This window comes from Filicampus tigris, chromosome 15, assembly GCF_054856515.1.
Source record: "Filicampus tigris isolate MCC_2025a chromosome 15, RoL_Ftig_1.0, whole genome shotgun sequence".
NCBI lineage: Eukaryota > Metazoa > Chordata > Actinopteri > Syngnathiformes > Syngnathidae > Filicampus > Filicampus tigris.
In genome coordinates, this window is record NC_141231.1 from 5182210 (window position 1) to 5203310 (window position 21101).

Sequence of the window (21101 nt, forward strand, 5' to 3'; positions counted from 1 at the left end):
ACAGTAACATACAACATTTTACACCCCCCACACCCCAAAATTGAAATCAACACTGCTATTTAAAATGTATTTATTTATATATTTTTTATACATTTACTTGTCTTCCAGCTACAACTTAATAAAAACAACACATTACAGAAAATAAATGGTTTGAAAAACTCACCATGATACTGGTAAACATTATAGAAACAATTATTTAGTATAATATAATATAACACCTCGGCTGGATGACTCTAATGCACTTAATTTTGGAGTTAGCCAGTCCTCCCTCAAACGTCTCCAATTGGTCCAAAATGCTGCTGGTCGCCTGCTAACTGGAGCGCTTAGAAGGGAGCACATAACTCAAATTCTGGCATCCCTTCACGGGCTCCCTGTACATTTTAGACTTCATTTTAAGATGTTAAAAAAAATTCAAATCTTGAAATGCTCTCGGCCCACCTTACTTCTTTGAGGTCCTCCACCCCAACGCGCCTGCCCGATGCCTCAGGTCAGCAGATCCGATGTTACTGCAAAGAATCGAGCCTTTCCAGTCCTTCTATTTGGAATGACCTCCCGCTAAACGTTAGGCAAGCTCCCTTTCTGTCCATTTTGAAAACTCGTCTCGTCTTAAAACCCATTTTTATTCTGTGGCTTTTAACTCAGTATTCTCTTAGTGTTTTATGGTGTTAACTATTTTTTATGTTATTCATTTATTGTTGGTATTGTCTTTTTTATTGTATGACTAAGTTTTATGCCATGTACAGCACATTCAATGCAGCAATGGCTGCTAAACTGTTCTAGAAATAAAGTTGGGTTGAGTTGAGTAAAAGAAAACTGCTGTAAGGCCGGAACATACAGTTGGGCTACAAAAAGCACTTACGGTGTATATGTTTGTTAAACCTGCTTGTCTTTCCCCCTGACATTTTAATGAGTGATTGTACTTGTGGCTATATGCATTGAGCATCAACGTTGCAACATAATCTCTCCTTCCCTCTCCAGGCTTGACCACTCAAACCCAGAATAACCAAAGTTTTACATTAGTGCAACGGTAAATCCATTAGTCATGCCTAGAGATTGAACCACTCGGATGCTACGTTCATAGCAACCGAGCAAACCCAGTGTAAAGGACGACAGTTTGCGGTGCGTGAGTGCACGTTAGAAAAACCTCAGTTCTCTGAGCCTTCAAAGTCACTGACTTAGCGGCCCAGGCTCCCAAGCGAGTAAGCCCTGGCTGCAGAGCACAGTTTGAAGCGTGGCTCAATGTGGGGTGGACCTAAACCTTTGACTCCACCCACATACTTGATGCTTGACGTCTACAGTAAGTGCCTTTTTTTTTGTGTTAATCTATTGGCGGCTTTACTGATGCGCCGTTTTTCACTTGTTCTTAAAGAAGGAAATCAACCCAAACATATATTTTTTTAAGAATATATTCCCAGCAGGCCCACTAGTTGAAACACGGCATCTGATTAATATTGCGTTTCTGGAATATGAGTTAAGTAGCAAAATCCCCCCGTTTTTAGCCATTCTCACAGTGCTCCTGCCTTGATGATATTGATATTGTAGCTGAAACCCATAAACAGTAAAAAGCTGCCTCAAACCATAAAGGCACACGATACTCGCCCACCACCCAGCAATATAGGAAGCATGGCATGTCTATTCGTTTTCCTCCTGTGTTGTTGTCATTCTCTTGAATTAAAATAATACAATTACAAATAAAACGTTGACCATGGAGAAAAAAACAAATAAAAAGCTGGGCAGAAAGACCAGGAAATAAATAAATCTGGGGATGAATTTCAGGGATGTGAAAATACTTGCAGATCAATATTAGCACTTGTATTGGTGCATGGAAGTACATTTTCTTCCCCTCTGCTGTCACTTTTATCTTCAGTCATAAAGCACCATGATTACAACTTCTCACGGAGGGGAATGCCTTATGAAGTGGTGCCGTTTTAATGACTAAGGCTGCATGTTGATCTATAGAACACTGTTCTCCGAGGGTATCGTACTGAAGATAAAAGCTGTTTGTCTCCAATGTTAAGCAGTACATTGTTAAAATAATAGGTCTGATTAACGATCGCAGTCCTTTTTTTGGGGGGACAGTTTATCCCTTTATCGTTATATTAGGTGGGCATAGCACAGGTGGTCAACCATTTGTAAGATTGCTGGTTTGATTCCTTTCAGTATTATTGAACTATCCATTTGCAAGTTAATAAAGCCCCATTGCTTTGTAAACTCAGGAGGCACAAGACTGTATACTATGGATATTCCGAAATGATAAATCTAAAAAAATCGAAAAATAGAATAATATACCTTAAAAACCTAAAAGATCCATCCATCCATTATCGATACCGCTTATCCTCACAAGGATCGCGGGGCGTGCTGGAGCCTGGCCCAGCTGTCTCCGGGCAGTAGGCGGGGGACACCCTGAATTGGTTGCCAGCCAATTGCAGGGCACACAAAGACAAACATCCGCACTCACAATCACACCTAAGGGGAATTTAGAGAGTCCAATCAACTTACAACCTAAACCAAAAAAATACATAAATAAAATAAAATTCCTCAGCTGAATTATTTTCTGCACTTTAAAGGGGACACTTGGGTTAGCTTAACATTGGCACTTCAATGACATCAGTACTAAAGTGCCCCCCCCCCCAAAATCTCTTGTGATTTTTTGTGACTAGATTTACGACAAATTGCCAAGCCCCCTTTTGGGGCGTGGCTTATGTTATGTTTTCGGTCTCAGCGGTCTACGTCATGGGAGGGAGGCAAGCGTGGTAATATTGCTCGCTTTGTCAGTTCTGTTGTCTAAAACAGTGACCGATTGCCACCAAAATGCAAATGCACATTACTACTCTTGTCCACTTCAACCTGCAAAAGTATAAAAAGTGTTCTGCACAATAGTTTGGATTTATTGACATAAAACGTGATCTCATCATGATCACCTCCACAAAATCAAAAATACCATGGCGATTGCTCCTCCAGTTTCACAAGCTGAAGCGGATAAGAGCATGAATGCGGAACACATACCCCGACTGGTTATATTTCGGACATTTAGCGACGCTAAACTCGGGAGGCAGATGGCGACTGGCAGAGGGAAAGCAATCAGGCAAGCATGGACCTTTATTTGCGCACACACCCTTCCTTCCCGGCTAGTAGTAGAATAACGGTACAGCTGATAGCAACAACTAGCCTCAGGCCGTTAAAACAAAAGGCGTTAGCAAAACATTAGCTCCTTACTGTCCGCGCAGCGTGTGGAGGTGATCATGAGCCTGCGTCTTCATGTCGCAGGGTTCCTCCCAAGCAGTCGCGTGCGTTGTCCGACACTGCTTGCAGCCGCGAGAGTGAAGCGGCGTCAGAATGAGGAAAGACCTCATCGAACACCAGGAGTCTCTTGAACGTGTGCATCTGACTCCACAACCGAGTGTGGCCGCTTTGGAACGCACCATTTTGGCTGTTACGTTCCATTGGACGGCGTGTTGTCGGTCGAAAAACTGGGGGCATTCCTCATCCAAATAAATGTGCATGTCCACTCATTCCCACTTCAGTCTCTGTAAATATCCTGACTGGTGTTTAGTGCCTCGCCCGTCCTAACTGTGGTCAGCAAAAACGCAGTGTTTTTTTTATTTTTTATTTTTATTTTTTATAGCAAAGAAGCAGTGTGCGCTCGTCCTAGCATAAATCTATGTAGTTCTGCTCACTTCCACATTTCCTCATTCTCATATAAATCGGCCACGGAGAGAATAATCCTTTTGATATGTTGAAGTGGTCATTAGTGAGGATGTCCACATAAATGTTGGTGCCAATTGATCACCGTTTTTGGACGTTATAAGCAATGAAAGTCCAATGATTTCCAATGTAGCGTTTGTAATCGGTTCCTCCAGTGACTCCGACCGAACAAGGATAGAACGGTAGGGGGCGCGGCCATTCTCCTCAGTACCAAGGGGCGTTATTCATGGAGTCACTTATTTCCTAATTTCTCCCAAATTTATTAATAAAATAGAAGATGACAACTCTTTTCATTTTCCTCATCAAAAAATATACAAAATGAACTTGTTAGTGAAAAAAACATGGCCATCCCGGCCCCACTGTCCCTTTAAATTAAATAGTTGTTCATCCGTTTCTGTCATTAAAGCAGCACTGGGCAAGAAATGAAAAAAAAAAATTTTTTCACAACTCTTTTGATGAAACATTGACTTACAAGTACAGTAGTTGAATGGGACTTCATGCCCTGAGGGGGTCCGTATCGTTTTCATTGACACAAAGCAACTTTGAGGAGGATGGGATCAACCCTGGCACACAAAAAAATACAAATGTCCTGAATTGCTTTACGGCATACTCACTTCCGCCTTTTGCTATAAGGACGGCTCAGGATTTCGCAACTCTACGTGCTGGCACGCATGGGAAATGTGGTTGATTCTTGTCAAAACACTACCGCTTTTGTCCACATGGCACCGCCATAATCAACAAAAACTGACATATGACACAGTGTTGCTTTAATTGATTATTTTAGTATGAATTTTAGTATTTAGCTGAGTGTCTGTTCCATTTGGGGCAGTATTTGATACCAAAATGACTTACCGGTAATTACATTTACTCATAAAGTGGACATTTGTGGCGATAGTAATACTTAAGCCACGGAGACAGCTGATTTATGACACGAGTCAATGACGTGACGTCGTCTTTAGTTGTAGTCGCCTGAAATGACGTCAACAAGGGATGATCATGTCATTTCAGCAAACATTTGTCCATCCTTGCTCCCCTATCAACCTTCTCGTCTCCTCAGTGAACGGCATTAGAGCTGAGAGAGCAATAGGCAGGTTGGCAATTGTGACATGTCCAACGAGTGTAAATTATTTGATGACAAGCATTGGTTGCATTTAAAGAGGAAGTCAACCCAAACATATTTTTTTTCAAGAGTATGTTCTATGCAGGCCCACTAATTGAAACAAGGCATTCTGATAAATATTGCGTTTGTGGAATAAGGGTTAATCCATTCGTTTTTAGCCATCTCTGGGGTGGCCATTTTGTCATTTTGCTCCAGCACCCCCAGGAGTGTGGCACTCTGAATAACCAAAAGACACATTCCAACATCACTGTGAGTTTCCGCCTGGTCAGTGTAGCAGCGCATGCTCAAAATGCATTTCCAAACACAACCTTGGGTTTGATACTTAATGAGCATAGTTGATGCCCATATCAATATATCGACACCACAGAATCGATACGCCCATCATTACTCATTTACTAGGCAGCAGTTCGATAATCGACTTTATGGTCATGCCAATGGACTTGTGGTCGCATGTTTCATATGTCTATTTAGATCACTCCTATACATTTTTAACAGGTTTGATAATCAGGTGAGCCAAATTAAGGATTCTTATGGTGCCCTTTGATTCAGCCTTCACAAGAAGGAGGTAGCTGAGTTCCCCCAGGACGTCATGATCTTCTCTCTCAGGTTAATTGCCCTTGTGATATATGATAGTAATAATAATAATAATAATAATAATCATAATAATTGTTGGATTGTCTCAGCCTATCAACACAATTTAGAATTAATTCACTTAAAAAGCCCTCAAGCTTAAAAGCTTGATGTGCAGGTGGAAAAGATGTGAGTATGTGTGTGTAAACAAACAAACAAACAAAAACGCACGGAGCAATGTAAAAGAAAAGAGTGTAACAAAGATGAGAGAGCAAGCAGGAGAAAAGGCTTGTTGCCTGGTGACAGAGACGGAACGACTAAAAGGAGAGAAGGTGAAGAAGGGATACAAAATGAGGAGGTGGAGAGGTGTGGAGTTGTTTTACAAGTGCAGAGACTTACTGGTCACGATGCTGCTGCCTTCACTCTTACTGCACTTAGGTACTCTCAAAATAGGAAGATAAATATATGGCCTTTGTCTTAAATTGTTGGAACTGGCAAATCACAGAAGTTACTGCCAATTGCAAACTGTAGCCGTTTAAATGAACATATTCATGTGTTTAATCCCAAATGCTGTGGACAAGCTTGTCTTTTCAATGATTCTCTTTTTAACTTATAACTTTAGTTGGACAATTTAAAACAATTTTAAAATTTAATGTCAAACAATATGAAGTATGGAAGTAGCAGTTATCAGTGTTACCATGATATTTCTAAAACTCTCCAACATAAACAGTGACACACCGAAAGGTTTTATTTTGATTACAAATATGTAGCAACAACCAAAATGAATTTTCCTACATATAAGACCCTACAAAATTTCGAAGACAACTGTGACCATAGAGATTAGTCAAAATAGTTAAATCGTGCCATCCTCAAATTCCTGCATTCTTTGCATGCACAGTAATTATCTTGGATTTGTTTTCCGTCTGTAGTCTTTGAATTGGAATTAGAATTACAATGCCTTTAATTGTCATTGCACATCAGGTATACAATGAAATTGGGAGCCTTGTTCTGTTTGGTGCATAGGAAAAGGTAATAACATATAAACAATAAAATAAAATATGTCAGATGGCAGATTTTGGAAAAACAAGAACATTGCTAAGTACGAAATCAAACGGGTAGGTGGCCTTGCCTCTTGCACATTGGAGGTATATTTTACTTTTTAAAATAAGTATCTCGACAGTTTTTTTGTAATTATTATTTGTGTTTGAGTTCTTATGGATAGAAGCTTGTTTGTGGAAGTACACACATTGACTCACTTTTTGTAAATAATGGAAGATTTTTTTTCCATCCATCCATCATTTTCTACCGCTTATCCAGGGTCGGGTCGCGGGGGCACCAGCTTTGGCAGGGAAGGCCAGACATTCAAAAAGAAGAGGGGAAAAAACAAACACTAAACCATGTCAATTTTTTAAGTTGGCTCTGTGAATGCAAAGTGCTGGGAAAAGGCCCACTGCCAGTTCCTATTCACACACACACACACACACACACACCCCCACACACGCACACACACACCCACACACACACACACACACACACACACACACACACTGCAGCTTAATCATTTACCCTATTGAGTTCTTCATAGTTGTCCGTACCACATGTGCAACAACTACTTGTCCTCAGGGTCTTATGCAAAAGCGTATTTAGAATGCTCCAATAGGTGAATATTTGGATTGAGAATTTCATTTAATTTGTTTCAAAAAAAAAAAAGCCCAGCCCTACGAAGATTTCATTGACGTGTCCATTTTTTCTTTTGCAAAACATTAACGTATTCTGTGCTTTTCATCAAAAGTAAGATCCATCCTCGTCAAAAAGAAATTTTCCCTCACATGAGTTGAGATTAATATGTAGCTGCCTGCAACATGCAGTCAAGCTAATTTTCATATGTGCATGCGTTGGAGGAGGAATCCATAATTCATGACACAATGTTGTATAAAGGGTGAAACCACTGAGGGACAACACAACTTCCTGATAAGCATCCACCTTATTTACATTCACTCTTAGTTTGCTTTTTCCAGTCTAGTGGAATGAAATATTTGCACAATTTTGATGATGTTGTTGAGTTGTCAACGAGCTGGAACCATGGAGACATCGACTGCTACTGGACTTCTGTTTACCACCAGCAATAGCAGAGCAATACACTTGAAATGATTATCTATTTTAGTCAAAAACAAAAATATAAAATGAAAAATAATCATTGGTTTTAGATAGAGGTCTAAATTTAGATTACATAGATGACTAAAAATAACAGAAGTCTTAAGACCCAATAAAGGAAAAAAACAGAGACACAAAATTCAATATACACTGGAGAGATGAAAAGAACATGATGAAATGGAAGTAAATAACAAACACATGAGTCAAGACAGCCCTGTTTTCAAACTGTAAAATATAAAAGAAGCCACCCCAGTGTTATGATGACTTCCTCACCATGCAGACGCACATGCAGACAATCCGCAGGAGGCAGGAGGTTCATACATGTTTTAAACACTAGCCGTATCATGAATTCTTTTGTCCTGTTTTTTCCATCAACATCTTTTGGATGCGTTCAATGAAAAATGTATTGATAGCATGTGCAGAGTTTGTGTGTTTTGTGCTTTTGTTTAAAAAAGGAAAAAAAAGGAATTCTTCAAACCTTAATCAATTACTGTACATCTGATCACAATAAGAGCAACTACATGTATAGGATGCGTGTAGCTTTTACAGGCATACACTGAAAGATGACGTGAATGTTTGGCGTGATTAACGGAAAGGGTAGTGGTAGTCGTGACTTTTGTTTAACTGTTTTTCAGACATTTAAGTAAATTACAAACCTTAAAGCGGAAGTCAACCCAAACATATTTTTTTCAAGAATTTGTTCTATGCAGGCCCACTACAATGATCTCTATTGTGCAGGCTGGACTCGACATTGTGTTCTGTATGTCTCAGCACATGTTCTCCCGTTTGTGAGACGCTGTTGTTGTCTTGTGACTCTGACTTGCAGGCTGACATTTCAACCATCTATCATTTTTATTGTTTAATTATTCTCTGAGAAATGATCATTGCATCTGTAGTTAATGACAATAAAAATGAGACATTAACTCATTCATTGCCATTGGCGAATTTATTTGTCTTTTCACAGTCCAGCCATTCAATCCCAGGAAGTTATTTATATATTTTTTCTCAACATTTTCCAAAAGTTAGGCTAAAAGAGGGTCTGAAAATGAAATGTCTGGCAGTGAATGAGTTAAGTTACTTGAATGTGTGATTAAATGAAGGCACAGAAAAAGAAAAGTCTCATCTCATTGGGGAAAAAAATGTGATTGTGAAGATGTGAAAATTGCACAGAATTTGTAGAAATCAAACATTTGGAAAACATAGACGCTACAATATTGGAAGTTGGGCATATAATTTCACGTGGTTCCTGTTCATGTGAGTAGCCCAATCAAGAGCATTACCGGTAGTTTCTTTTGGGGGGTAAATACTTTTTTTTTTTGTTTGTTTGTTTTTTTGTTTTGTTTTTGTTTTGTTTTTTTAACCTAGTGCCACTCTTGACCAGCCTGTGTAGGAATACTAAAAGCAAACTAAGAACTCTGTAAGTGTCATTCAGTCCTTATTTTTTGTGTGTGTGTGCGCGTGTTGGGTGTGTGCGGGTGCGTGGCTGTGTTTATGTTTTACCTGAATGAATAATTGTCATCATAGCAGATGTTTATTTTTTGCTAGTTTTATCATTGACTCTATATATGGCGCTAAGAGAGATCGCTGAGGTCTGTAGCGCTATACGTAAGTCAGTACTTATGTGGGACAAGCACAGCCTGTCGCCAATAAGAGGTCCTGATGATTCAGCTTGTAATAAGGTTTCCAAATTATGGTTGCAAGCTTCACTAACTACTCCCATTGTTTGATTGGAATGCGCAAATAAAAGTTCATCCATCTCCTGAAATGTTGTAGTGCAGGAATTGGACAAATTGCTTGAGTAGCAACGTCTTAAATATTCCTCCATGGAGGAACGGGGAGTCACGCTGCCGTGGCTGCCTCAAAAGTGCTCCGTGGCTGACCGCAATCCCGCCGATGGCCCCTTGAATTCCAGCAGAGCCAACACAATGAAGAAACATGGTGTCCACAAGATGCCCAACTACCAAGAAGAAGAACGTTGTTTTCCCATATCAAACAAAGGAGAACAGCCACACAATTGGAGCAAAGTTTATTTACATGTTTAATATTCATGACTAATTTACATTGCAAATCCGATGAAAGGACATCAAAGATTAATTTAAAAACAAAATGTGTCATGGAAACTTTAAAATGTACTACTTAAGCGTGTCTTTCTGGCTGCTGTCCCCCAAAAAGTTTTTGTGACTAAAAGTTGTAAAACAATTAGTTTTAAGATGACAAATTACGGTAAGCAAAAAAAAAAAAAAGTCCAGTATGACTGAACAGTATCAAACATGTACATCTGACTTGTTTTATTAAGAAGAGCACCAAGTCCAGGACAAGACTCCTCAACTTCAGTCCTGTAGAGCAGTGCTAATTTTGACAACAAATTTTGATTTAGTTTTAGTCAAAGTGTTTTGACTAAAATGTAATTTAGTTTCAGGACATTTTTGGTCATCAAATTGGTTTTTGTTTTAGTCTAGTATTGTGAAATACCATAAGATTGTATAGAAGAAAACTACATTACATTTAGTCGACTAAAAGGGACTAAATCTAACAGACATGATAAATGATAGAAAAAATTCACATTTTTGATTACTTAATGTGCTCACCTGTGCGTGGATATCAGAATGAGTGGACTGTAAATGTCTCTTCAACTTTGTTGTGTGCATTCCCTCAAGTTCCTGGCCGCTGCAACCAATCTCAGACTGCCTACTTTACTTCTTTACCACTTTACCGAAAGGCACTCATTTTCAGCTTTGACTAACCCGTGAAGCAAGGCAGCAAAGACAGATGAAGGATTGTAAACCCGGATGTGGCGGGTGCAAGAGAATTTTGCCTGTCATTGTTTTAGTTCCTGCAGCGTGCAAGTCTTTAAAAGTGGGTAGTGATGTACCAATCATCTTCTCAACAGACCGAACTACCTGTGGCTGTTAAGATTTTGTCTTTCTTTATCTGACTGATTGAAGACAGGACTGATTCAATAACTGCTGACTCGAACTACCTCAACAGCTTCTGTGACAGGCCATGCTTCCTCAGCAGGTGTAGGAAGTACATTCTCCGCTGGTCCTTTTTGTTTATTATTAATATTGAGGATGGTTGGTGCTTGACTTTAGGTACCGGGAATCTGTAATTTCCAAGGATTTGAAGTTCTTAACTGTTGACACCGGGCAGTTGGACATGGGTCGTGAGGTAGCAGCTGTGGTGATGGATGCTTCGCGAAGTCCACAATCATCTCTAAAAGTGTACTTGCAAATCTGCACTGGAATGTATACAGATTGGTTGCCAGTCTCTTATTGTTCACTGCTTGGGGGGCATGGTCTCCTGTAATTAGTGATTGATTGCAGTCCTTTCCACACTGATGCAGAGTCGTTAGCAGAAAACTGTTTTATCAGCTTATCTGCACATTTTGCCTTGTCAATGTTAATTTCTTTTGTCGGGTGGTTTCTGGCTCTGTCCCCACTCCGATAGGCGTCCACCTTGGCATGTCGAAGTTGTTGAAATTTTCCAGTGAACCACAGCTTGTTGCTATTGTAGAACGTCTTTGTCAGGACACACACGTCCTCACAAAAGCTGTGTCCCTTTTATTCGTCAAAGCAGTCTGTGCAGTCCAAACAATCCAGTAGTTTCAGCGTTGTTTCATTGACTATTTCTTCACCGTTTTCACCACAGGCTTTGCACGTTAAAATTTGTACATGTACTGTGTAAGTGGATTAAACAGTGATCAGACAAACCCAAAGTTGCGCCAACAACTGAGTGGTATGTGTCTTTCAGCGCAATGGTCCAGAACGTTTTCTCTTCGGGGACAGTCGATGTGCTGGGCATATTTAGGAAGGTCGTGGTTGAGTTTTGCTCTGTTGAAGTCCCCAACAATGATGAGTGGGGAATCTGCTTTTGTTCACGTTTGTGACCTCGATCAGTCAGCGTTTGCAGAGTGGTGTTTGTGTTAGCCTGTGTTTGAATGTAAAGTAGTAGGATGACTTTCTGTATAATTCTAAAATGGTGACTCCAAGTCTCGAGGCTGCAGTGTGTGTTGAGCTCCATGACGTGATGACACTCATTTTTGTTGCTGTAGAAGCTTCTGCCACATTTTGGTTTCCCCGAGAACTCTGAAACGCTCAGCTCAGTGAAGTTGGAAGCTGGATGGTTGTATTGCACTGTTGGAGATGCGTTACCTGAGCCACGTTTCAGTAAAGTGGAGAGCAGCAAAAACGTACAAAAGTCTTTGTTGGTTCTCGGGAAGCTCATCCATTTTGTTGGGGAGAGAGCATGTATATACATGATGAATCAACGGGAGTGAAGTTTAAATTGCAAAACAGTTTGCGTACGCTGACGCGTTACCCCCCGCCCATCGTCATCTGCATTTCTGCCAAGCGTCATTGAGAGCTGCTACACCCCCAGATAGTATCTTCGAAAAACTTTGGGTTTTTTATGAAAGTTGGCAAAATAAGGTCTTGCGTAGACTTGCTAATGTTTAGCAAGTCCTCCCTCGTGTAAGTGGCATAGGGTCGCCATAGACCAACTAAAATGAAAAAACAAAAACACTACTAGAGGGAACGTAACCAAGGTTTTAGTTCTTGTTCTTTTGCCCCCCCTTTTTTAACACTGAGTCAATTCTTCATTCTTCATTCAATTGTTGTTGTTTTGTATTGTTAGCATTTGTAGTGGAATATGGCTACATACAAGCTCCCTATACACGGAAGCCTACATAGCATTCGCACATTCTCATTCGGCCGTCAAAAAGAATAGCAGCAATTACTGTTGGGTGGCCAGTGAACCATAATCTGATGCCTGCTGTGTGTGTGTGTGTGTGTGTGTGTGTGTGTGTGTGCGTGTGTGTGTATGTGTATGTGTGTGGGGGGGGGGGGGTGCGTGCATGTGCGTGTTTGTCATCCCTAACACCTTCCTGTGAGCTCATTTCCATGTTAGATGTGCATCTGTGCTCTGTTTAATACATTAGTAAGACCTTTTCTGGTTCACTGGGAATTGTGACTTACCATCCTCTAGGTGGAACATGTTTGTTTGATGTTGAAATCTTAGCACATTGTTGTGGGCCCTGTTGCCCTTTTCATATTCTGCTAATGGGAGCAGAGGGATTGTAACTGTTTCCCTGCTGTAGTTGGAGGCAGTTTACAGCAGCTGTTCCCGCTGATTTGATGGGACAAAATACATAGCTATGCTCGAACTTTGTAACTCAGAAGGAGATAGTGTTCAATATTCAAATGTGGTGAGTGTGTTCTTTGTGTTTCTCGCATTTGCTCCAGTGGCCTTTTGTGTCTCTGCTTGCCCAAAGCGCACATCTCTCTTCAACGCATCATGCGGAATTAAATGATACAGTGAACTATCCATTATTTCGCATGATGTCACTCTTATGTGGCCATAAAACAGGGTGACACATTAGACAATATATAGAGGGTATCTAAAAAAGCATTAACCTGTTTTAAACAGGGGCAGCCCGGTGGTTCACTGGTTAGCATATCCACCTCACAGTGCAGAGGTCGTGAGTTCCAATCCAGCCCTGGTCTTCCTGTGCGGAGTTTGCATGCTCTCCCCGTTCCTGCATGGGTTTTCTCCGGGTACTTAGGTTTCCTCCAACATTCCAAAAACATGCACGGTAGGTTAATTAGATTCTCTAAATTGCCCCTAGGTGTGATTATGAGTGCGGTTGGTTGTTTGTCTCTGTGTGCCCTGGATTGGCTGGCAACCAGTTCAGGGTGTAGGCTCCAGCACGCCCGCGACCCTTGTGAGGATAAGCGGTATAGATAATGGATGGATGTTTTAAACAGATAAAAGATGTAACTTTATTGTAATATTCTGTCATATTTAGTAGCTACGAGTGCTCTGCACAAATCTCTGGTGACTCAAATTGAGATGCAAATTAGCCATTACACACGAATGCTGAATCAGAATTTTCCGATTTGAGTGAGAATGAATCATAGCATATTGGTGTCGCCGGAATGTTTGGTTGGCAACACGCATGTAATGTAGTATGTATGTGGGGCGTGCTCAGCGTCTTCGAGACCCCGCACCCTGAAGTGTTTGCACCTTTATGGGAATGTTTAGGCAGCTAATGAGCATTATATTGAATTGTTAAGCAATCCGTCAATAAAGAGTGCGTATAAAGAGTGCCTTTGTCTTTACCTTGTTGTTGGCCTCTCACGCCGTGCTAGACCGAAGGAAGTTTGCAAATTTGGATGCTGGACCAGAGAGATGGTTATCTTATTTTAACGCTAGCTACAGTAGCTGGTACAACAGACCAGGTTAGTGATGATTACACAGAAGAATATGATGTTATTTATTCACCTACAGGCCCTCTGCCCTTTTATAGCCTGTGTGGACACTAGTGCGATTGAAACAAAGATAAATGATGTAATTGCAATATTGATTTTAAGTTAACACAGGTAGACGTGCGTGAGCTCTCTAGCAGAGAAGCGAGAGTACCAAAAGATTGTTCTGTCCTAAATATATTAACCGTAACAACATGAACAGTTGGATAAGACGATTAGTTTGATAAACTGTTATATTCCCTTGGAAATGTCATTTAACTAATTTTAAATGTAATTATATGACAGAATGACCAAACTGGACACATTATAACTGACTTGAATCTATTAGTTGCTGTTATTTCTGTAACATGAGTTGACTTGCGTAACAAATACAGAATGTATTTCCTCCTTTCAAGAATTATCTTGTGAAGTCACATTTCAGGTCTTTTATACTTCCTGCTTTACTACTCCACCTGCATAACCCGAGGCTGCTCTCTGCTGCTCTTGCTTCAAATGATTATGTGTGTTTGCGCGCATGCGTGTGTCGGTGTGTGCACGACTTGAGCTAGTTTACCATATCCTGGCCCCACCCTCTAATTACACAGCACAGCAGTGGTAGAGTCAGACAGAGGCAAGAAACAATAGCAGAGGAGGAAGAAAGGAAGAGGGGGAAGCAGAAAGAGAATCCTTCAAACTACTTAAACTCAGTAGGTAAACAAAAAAAAAAAAAATCAGCTTGTTAACAGGGCGGCGCTCATCCGGAGTAAACATGTCAGCTGACAAATAACTGAGATAGTTGAGACGCCAGAGTAGATTATTTTGCCCTGTTTGTAATTTAGTCAGTCAAGTAGCTATTCCTCATTTTCTGTTGCAAACTAGTATTCATCCCAGTAGATTTATTAAATTTTATTCTGTTATGGAATTGTAAATCAGCTGGTTGGTTGCACTGTTTTATCGACTTATTTAATTAGCAAGTTAACCACCGCAACAGCTACAGTAAGGCGGTTGGTTGCCTTAACTGTGTTATTCATCCTTCCCTGCAGCCGGGCAGCAAGTCAGCTGATCAGATAACTCAGTGGTGCTGCTTGTGGTGGGGGGAGTGGCTGTTAAAGTTCCTCATCCTTGTCTGCCTCCAGCTGAATGGTAGGCAAACAGTTAGTTGGTGTGTGTAGATGTGAGGCTTCTGGTCAGCTGCTCCCTCACACCTCCTTTCCCCCTCCAGGACCCGACACTGTTGAATCAGCTGAGGACCCACTGAGCGGTAAGTCAGGCCTTGAGGCCACGCCGATGGATGCATGTGACAGGCCACCAGACGAACGCAAGGGGAGGGGGGTTGTCGAAAAGTAGCAGCAAAGACAGGAGACACAACTTGGTTGTTTGTACAGGGAAATGTAAATGTGCGTGTGTGTTTGTGTGCAACTGTGGAATCTGATCACACCCTTTTCTTTGAAAACTGCTGATATGCTTTTGGGTTATGAAACTTGTCAGAAACAGACCTGCTGGGACAGAGGCTGGCGATGAATGTTCTCTCCAGCTCCGTCTCGTGCTCAAGCGATGTGCAGCACAGAATGACTTTTAAAAGGCTTTGTGTGGTTTAAGTTGAGCAAAACCTTTGTGTAAACTGTGGAAATGCAACTAGGCCAAAACTCCTGGAGGATTATGAGGTACTTTCTTATATCATCAATTTTGCATCACTGTAAAGATGCAACTAGTGTTATTGTAACACATGTCGGTTACTTTAATTTCATCCAAAAATCTGTGATGTGGATTTGTGGATCTCTTTTGAAGTGCTCACCAGTTAGTGTATTTGGTGACACTTGTTCAAACCAGTAAAATAACATACAAAATAAAAGATAATACAGTGTGATCCTTATTTTGGTTGTAGTTAGCTTTGATCGCACTGTAGTACTGTGGTGCTACTAATCTGAATAATACACATTACTTCCTCTCTCATGTTGAAAATGAGGTCACTAAAATATCAGAAACACCTTTTACTTTGATGCGTTGCCATTCTTACACCACTGACATTATCTAATTACAATAATCAGATTAGAAATACATATTCATATACTGTGTCCTCTTCAACAAAATATCAGGCTTACAAAATAATCGGCATTCTATATTAACCAGTATGTTGGAAATGTTGATCTTTTTTTTTAGTTCCCTAACAACAATACAAATGTATTGATGCTCCCCTCTACCCTGCACAAGATGAATAGCATACTATAGATAATGAGTTGATGTTTGTACGATTACAGCTAATATCTGAGCACACCACAAAATACCATAGCATGCATTATTGATTTTGTTGTAGTAACCACCATTTCCCCTATGGCAAAGGGGTACTTGCATAATATTTGTTTTGAGAACTGGGGGAAAATATCAAATCGGTGCTGTTATTCCAACTTGTGATGCTTGTTTGCTAGGAGTGAGTTGATGACGACAAAACACTAAAGAAAGGAGGAAGCAAATAAACAATGCAGTAGGAAACTGACCAGGACACAGCAGGCCTATTATTATAGAATCGCTAACCTATATTCATTAAGTGGAGTGATGATGTTTGGACTCTTATTACTTGTTGGTTGTTGTGGTTGTGCACTGCGGTTAATATCAGTCAAGGTAATTAAATCAGCCCATCACTACTAAACTCTAGTACCGTATTTTCCGAACTATAAGTCGCAGTTTTTTTCATAGTTTGTCCAGGGTTTCGACTTATACTCTGGAGCGACTTATGTGTGAAATTATTAACACATTATATTGCATCTGTTTCCTTTTCAACGTCAGCAAACAATACACCAAACAACCACGGGAGGGCGTTCTAAGGTTACATATAAACCTGCACTACATATTGACTTGACAACGGGCAGAATAACGTGTAGTGTACATCATTTCACATCTTATTGTAACTCACATAAAGAAACATAAAGATAAATCCTAAAAGCTATTAAAATGCATGAATAATTTAAACGGTTAAAATCTAACATAAATAAATGATAAATAAATAATTAAAATGGTATGATAAAGACAATTTAACTGTCTATCAATATACATCCATACAAAATAGTGTACTGTTCCTTTAAAGAGACACTGGGATGAGCTTCACATTGGCACTTATATAATAGGTTTGCATGTAAAAATGACATCAGTACCAAAGTGTCCCCCCCAAAAGACTCTATAGTGATTTAAGGTCTTTTTTTGTCATTAGATTTACAACAAATTTCCACGCTTTGTTATGTTTTCGGGCCCAGCGGTCTACGTCACGTGAGGAAGGCATGCGTGGTAATATTGCTCGCTTTGACAGTTCTGTTGTCTAAAATGGCAACCGATCGCCACCAAAATGCAAATGCACATTACTACTCTTGTCCACTTCAACCTGTGAAAGTATAAAAGTGTTCTGCACAATAGTTTGGATTTATTGACATAAAACGCGATATCATCATGATCACCTCCACAAAATCAAAAATACCGTTGTGATTGCTCCTCCACTTTCACAAGCTGAAGCGGACAAGAGCATGAATGCGCACACAAACCCCGACTGGTTATATTTCAGACATTTAGCGACGCTAAACTCGTGTCTCATGAGGGAGAGAGACGGCGGCTTGCAGCAGCAGCAGGCAGATTGGAGCCCCCCGCCTTCCCCGGCTAAAGGTAGGATTGGGACGGCTAATAGCAACAACTAGCTTCAGGCCGTTAAAACAAAAGGCGTTAGCACAACAACATTAGCTCCTTACTGTCCGCCAGCGTGTGGAGGTGAAGATGAGCCTGTGTCTTCATGTCGCCTCGCAAGCAGTCGCTGCTTTTTGCTTGCAGCCGCCACCTTCTGCCCAAGTGAAGCGGAGTGAGAGTGACAAAAGCCCTCATCGAACAGCTAACAAAAAGTTCCAGTGAGGCTGACTGTACAGCCTAGTGTGGCCGCATTGGAACGTGCCATTTCGGCTGTTACCTTCCAAATTGTAAGTAAAAAAACTGGGGGCATTTCTCATCCAAATAAATGTGCACGTCTACTCATTCCCACATCAGTCTCTGTAAATATCCTGACTGGTGTTTAATGCTTCGACCATCCTAACCGTGATCAGCAAAGAAGCAGTTTTTTTAAAGCAAAGAAGCATTGTGCACCCGTCCCAGACTAAATCTATGTAGCTCTGCTGACTTCCAAATTTCCTCATTCTCATATAAATCAGCCACGGAGAGGTTAATCCTTTTGATATGTTGAATTGGGCATTAGTAGGGATGTCCACATGAATTTTGGTGCCAATTGATCACCGTTTTTGGACCTTATAATCAATGAAAGTCAAATGATTTCCAATGGAGAGTTTGGAATTGGTTACCCCCGTGACTCCGGCCGAACAAGGATAGAACGGTAGGGTTCGCGGCAATTGTTCTCATTATCAAAGGGCGCTATTCATGGAGACACTTATTTCCTCATTTCTCCTAAATTTTTTGATAAAATAGAAAATGACAACTCTTTTCATTTTCCTGATCAAAAAATATATAAAATGAACTTGTTAGTGAAAACGTGGCCATCCTGGCCCCACCGTCCCTTTAAGACACTGGCTGGGGTCTTGCATCAGCCACACGTACGGAGCTGAGAGCGGGGAAAGGAACAAAGAGATAATTACAACCGAATACATAAATACTTTTGGAGACTTGGAAACATTCTACACAGTCAGGGATAAATAAAATACTTATTTAATCGATCTACAACCATTTTGGTGAGTTTAAAGTTATTTTACCGTAACTTGCTTGTACGCTACATGTGTGAATGTTAGCTAAATGTTAGTATAGTAGCTCGGTAGAAATGATGTGTACTAAGAGCACAATTAATTTCCTCCAAAAATGTGACTTATACTCCAGTGCGACTTATGTTTTTTTCTTCTTTATTATGCATTTTATGGCTGGTGCGACTTGTACTTTGGAGTACTATTACTATTACTAGTACTATAGTCCGGAAAATACGGTAGTAACATTATGTGATTAGAGAGCTGTTTGTTTCCGTCTATTTTTCACTAGATTTGAGCATGTTGTCACACTCATGCGACCATTATCTTTTTCATTGATAGTGGTGCTTGAAATGTTTAGTGAATCATAAAACACTCATTTGAAAAGAGAAATGATGCAATAAGTGTGCAATGCAAACATTCTCTTGACCGAATTGTTTTCAGGTGACAGTCAGTAAGGAGTCAGTCATAACAGTCATCATCTATACAGAAAGAAGGACAAGAATACTTGAAAACAGGTTTGACTGCAGAGGGGAACACATCTGCAGTATATTGTGTCTTTTAAAGCCTGTAAATGTTAGAAACGTCAATAGCTGCAGGATTAACTGGAGGGCTGAGACTATTGTTGAGTAATTCCTGTTAAGCACGGAAGAATAATTAGCCCGATTTCAGCCCCGAATCTTCTCACCCGACAATTGTAAGGGCGCTCAAAAAGCTCAAAAAGATAATCTTAATGATATTCCTGCCGTGTGTGGTGTGTTCATACTGACACAGCTGGGCATTCCGCCTATATCAGCCTATGATGAACGCCCATTTTGTAGGTGATAAACGCTAGACGTGAAACTAAAAAACAATTGACGGACTAAGCATAGGCGGAAGTACATTTTTTGTGTCATGATATTCTGATATTATGACTGAGCAGAAGTCATAATACATAATACAGAAACATTAAGACGCATTAATGTGTAGGGCTGTTACCGGTGTATTTATTTTTCTACTTTCTGTTTTTGTTCCCATTTTCATTGGCTTGAAACTTCTCAGCAGCTTCCTGTATTAATTGAACAAAGTTCATTCGGTCTCTAATTTGTAATTGAAATCGTTGGTTCTTTTAACTCAGGCAGGTTATTAGATTACCATTTATTTACAGGTAAATTATACCATTTATTTACAGGTAAATGATAATCTAATAACCTGTCTGAGATAAAAGAATTAATACAGGAACCTGCTGAGAAGTTCCAAGCCAATGAAAATGGGAACAAAAACAGAAAGTAGAAAAATAAATACATACCTCACAGGTAAATGATAATCTAATAACCTGCCTGAGTTAAAAGAACCAAAGATTTCAAGGTTCCCCTATTGATATGTTTTTGTGAACAAACGACTTTGCTTTCGATCTTCTGTGACTGGTGTCCATTTGTTTGTGCTGTTTGAATAGAAGGGACACTGAATAGAGATTTAGACTGCTGTGTTAGCTTCTAAGTGCCATAAGATTGTGCTATGCATATTCCATTACATAGTGGTTGATTTTATACTTGTATGACGGTTAAAAAAAAATGAGGAAAATCATGTGTGCCAATTCCTCTGATGCTTTGTGGCCAGTATGTAACCCGCTGTGTTAAACATAATAAGGTTGCCTTAGAGGAGCTCATTTGTCATTGGAAATCAAGCTATCATAATATTGCGCTTCCTTTTCTACGCATGTTGTATGGGATATAAGGCCTCTTTTGTGGCTTCCCTTGTGATCCTTTATTTTGAGTCTGGCTTAGCTTTGTGGTTCAGAAACGGACAAGATGACACCATCGTCATTGAAAAAGCCGTTAGTGTACCGCTGTTCTAAGTAGTGTGCAGTGAAGGCACGAGGGCTTATATTCTTTACCTCGTGTTGCACCTCGTGTCACATTAGGGAAATAAAGTTATTATTATAACATTTTCATTTTCGGTTTTTGGGTCATGGAGAAAAAACGTCCTCTTTTTCATACTCGTTGCACTTATCCATCTGATTCACAGTAGAATAATGTTTGTCTTGCAAGCCACATTATTGAGCAGATGAGCCAGTAAATTTTTAGAGAGGGTCAAAGGTCAAATGATTTCCCATTTTCCTTTCAGCAGCTTGGCCGTAATTGGAAGTAAGTAGATTAACTCTTAAGCAAAATGTCAACTTCTAGATGTCCACCATCATGAAGGGATGGGGGAAGACAATTACTTCTGTCCCAATAAACTCTGCCAGTTTACCTGCCAATGTAAACTTAATTGGCTGCAGCAAGAGCCAGTATCAGTGCTAAGATCTTTTGAGGTTTTAGCTATACATTTTTAATGGTAACTTTGCTGCAGGGAAACAGTTTTGCACATAACGAACAATTAGATCTGCTTTTCCACTTGAGCCCATGGGGGATTGCGAGTTTTATCTTTTGCTTGACAAATTTGTTATGAATGAGTAAGCCACTTAAAACCCACAAACACAAAGTATCAAAATTATGGAGGAAAAATAGGGCAGCAATTGACAATTACTTAAATAATCAATTAATCTGATGTTTGTTTTTTCAAAGAATGATATTTTTTAAAAAAGTTAAAATTTGCATCTTTAATTAAAAA

The 21101-nt window shown here is 40.0% G+C and overlaps 1 protein-coding gene across 5 annotated transcripts in view; it reads left to right on the plus strand.

The window, feature by feature from the left end:
* The window catches only part of rab27b (RAB27B, member RAS oncogene family), a 47416-nt gene that overhangs the window by 1630 nt on the left and 24685 nt on the right, over positions 1–21101 (plus strand). The window contains exons 1-3 of one of the 5 annotated variants that reach the window (XM_086054052.1): positions 14412–14498; positions 14835–14934; positions 15014–15052. The exons of 1 other annotated variant lie outside the window; for it this stretch is intronic. The gene's annotated coding sequence lies outside the window, so the exon portion shown is untranslated. Of the gene's footprint in view, positions 1–14411; positions 14503–14834; positions 14935–15013; positions 15053–21101 lie in introns of those variants that run through there. 3 more of the 5 variants (XM_086054054.1, XM_086054053.1, XM_086054055.1) reach the window with 3 other exon arrangements.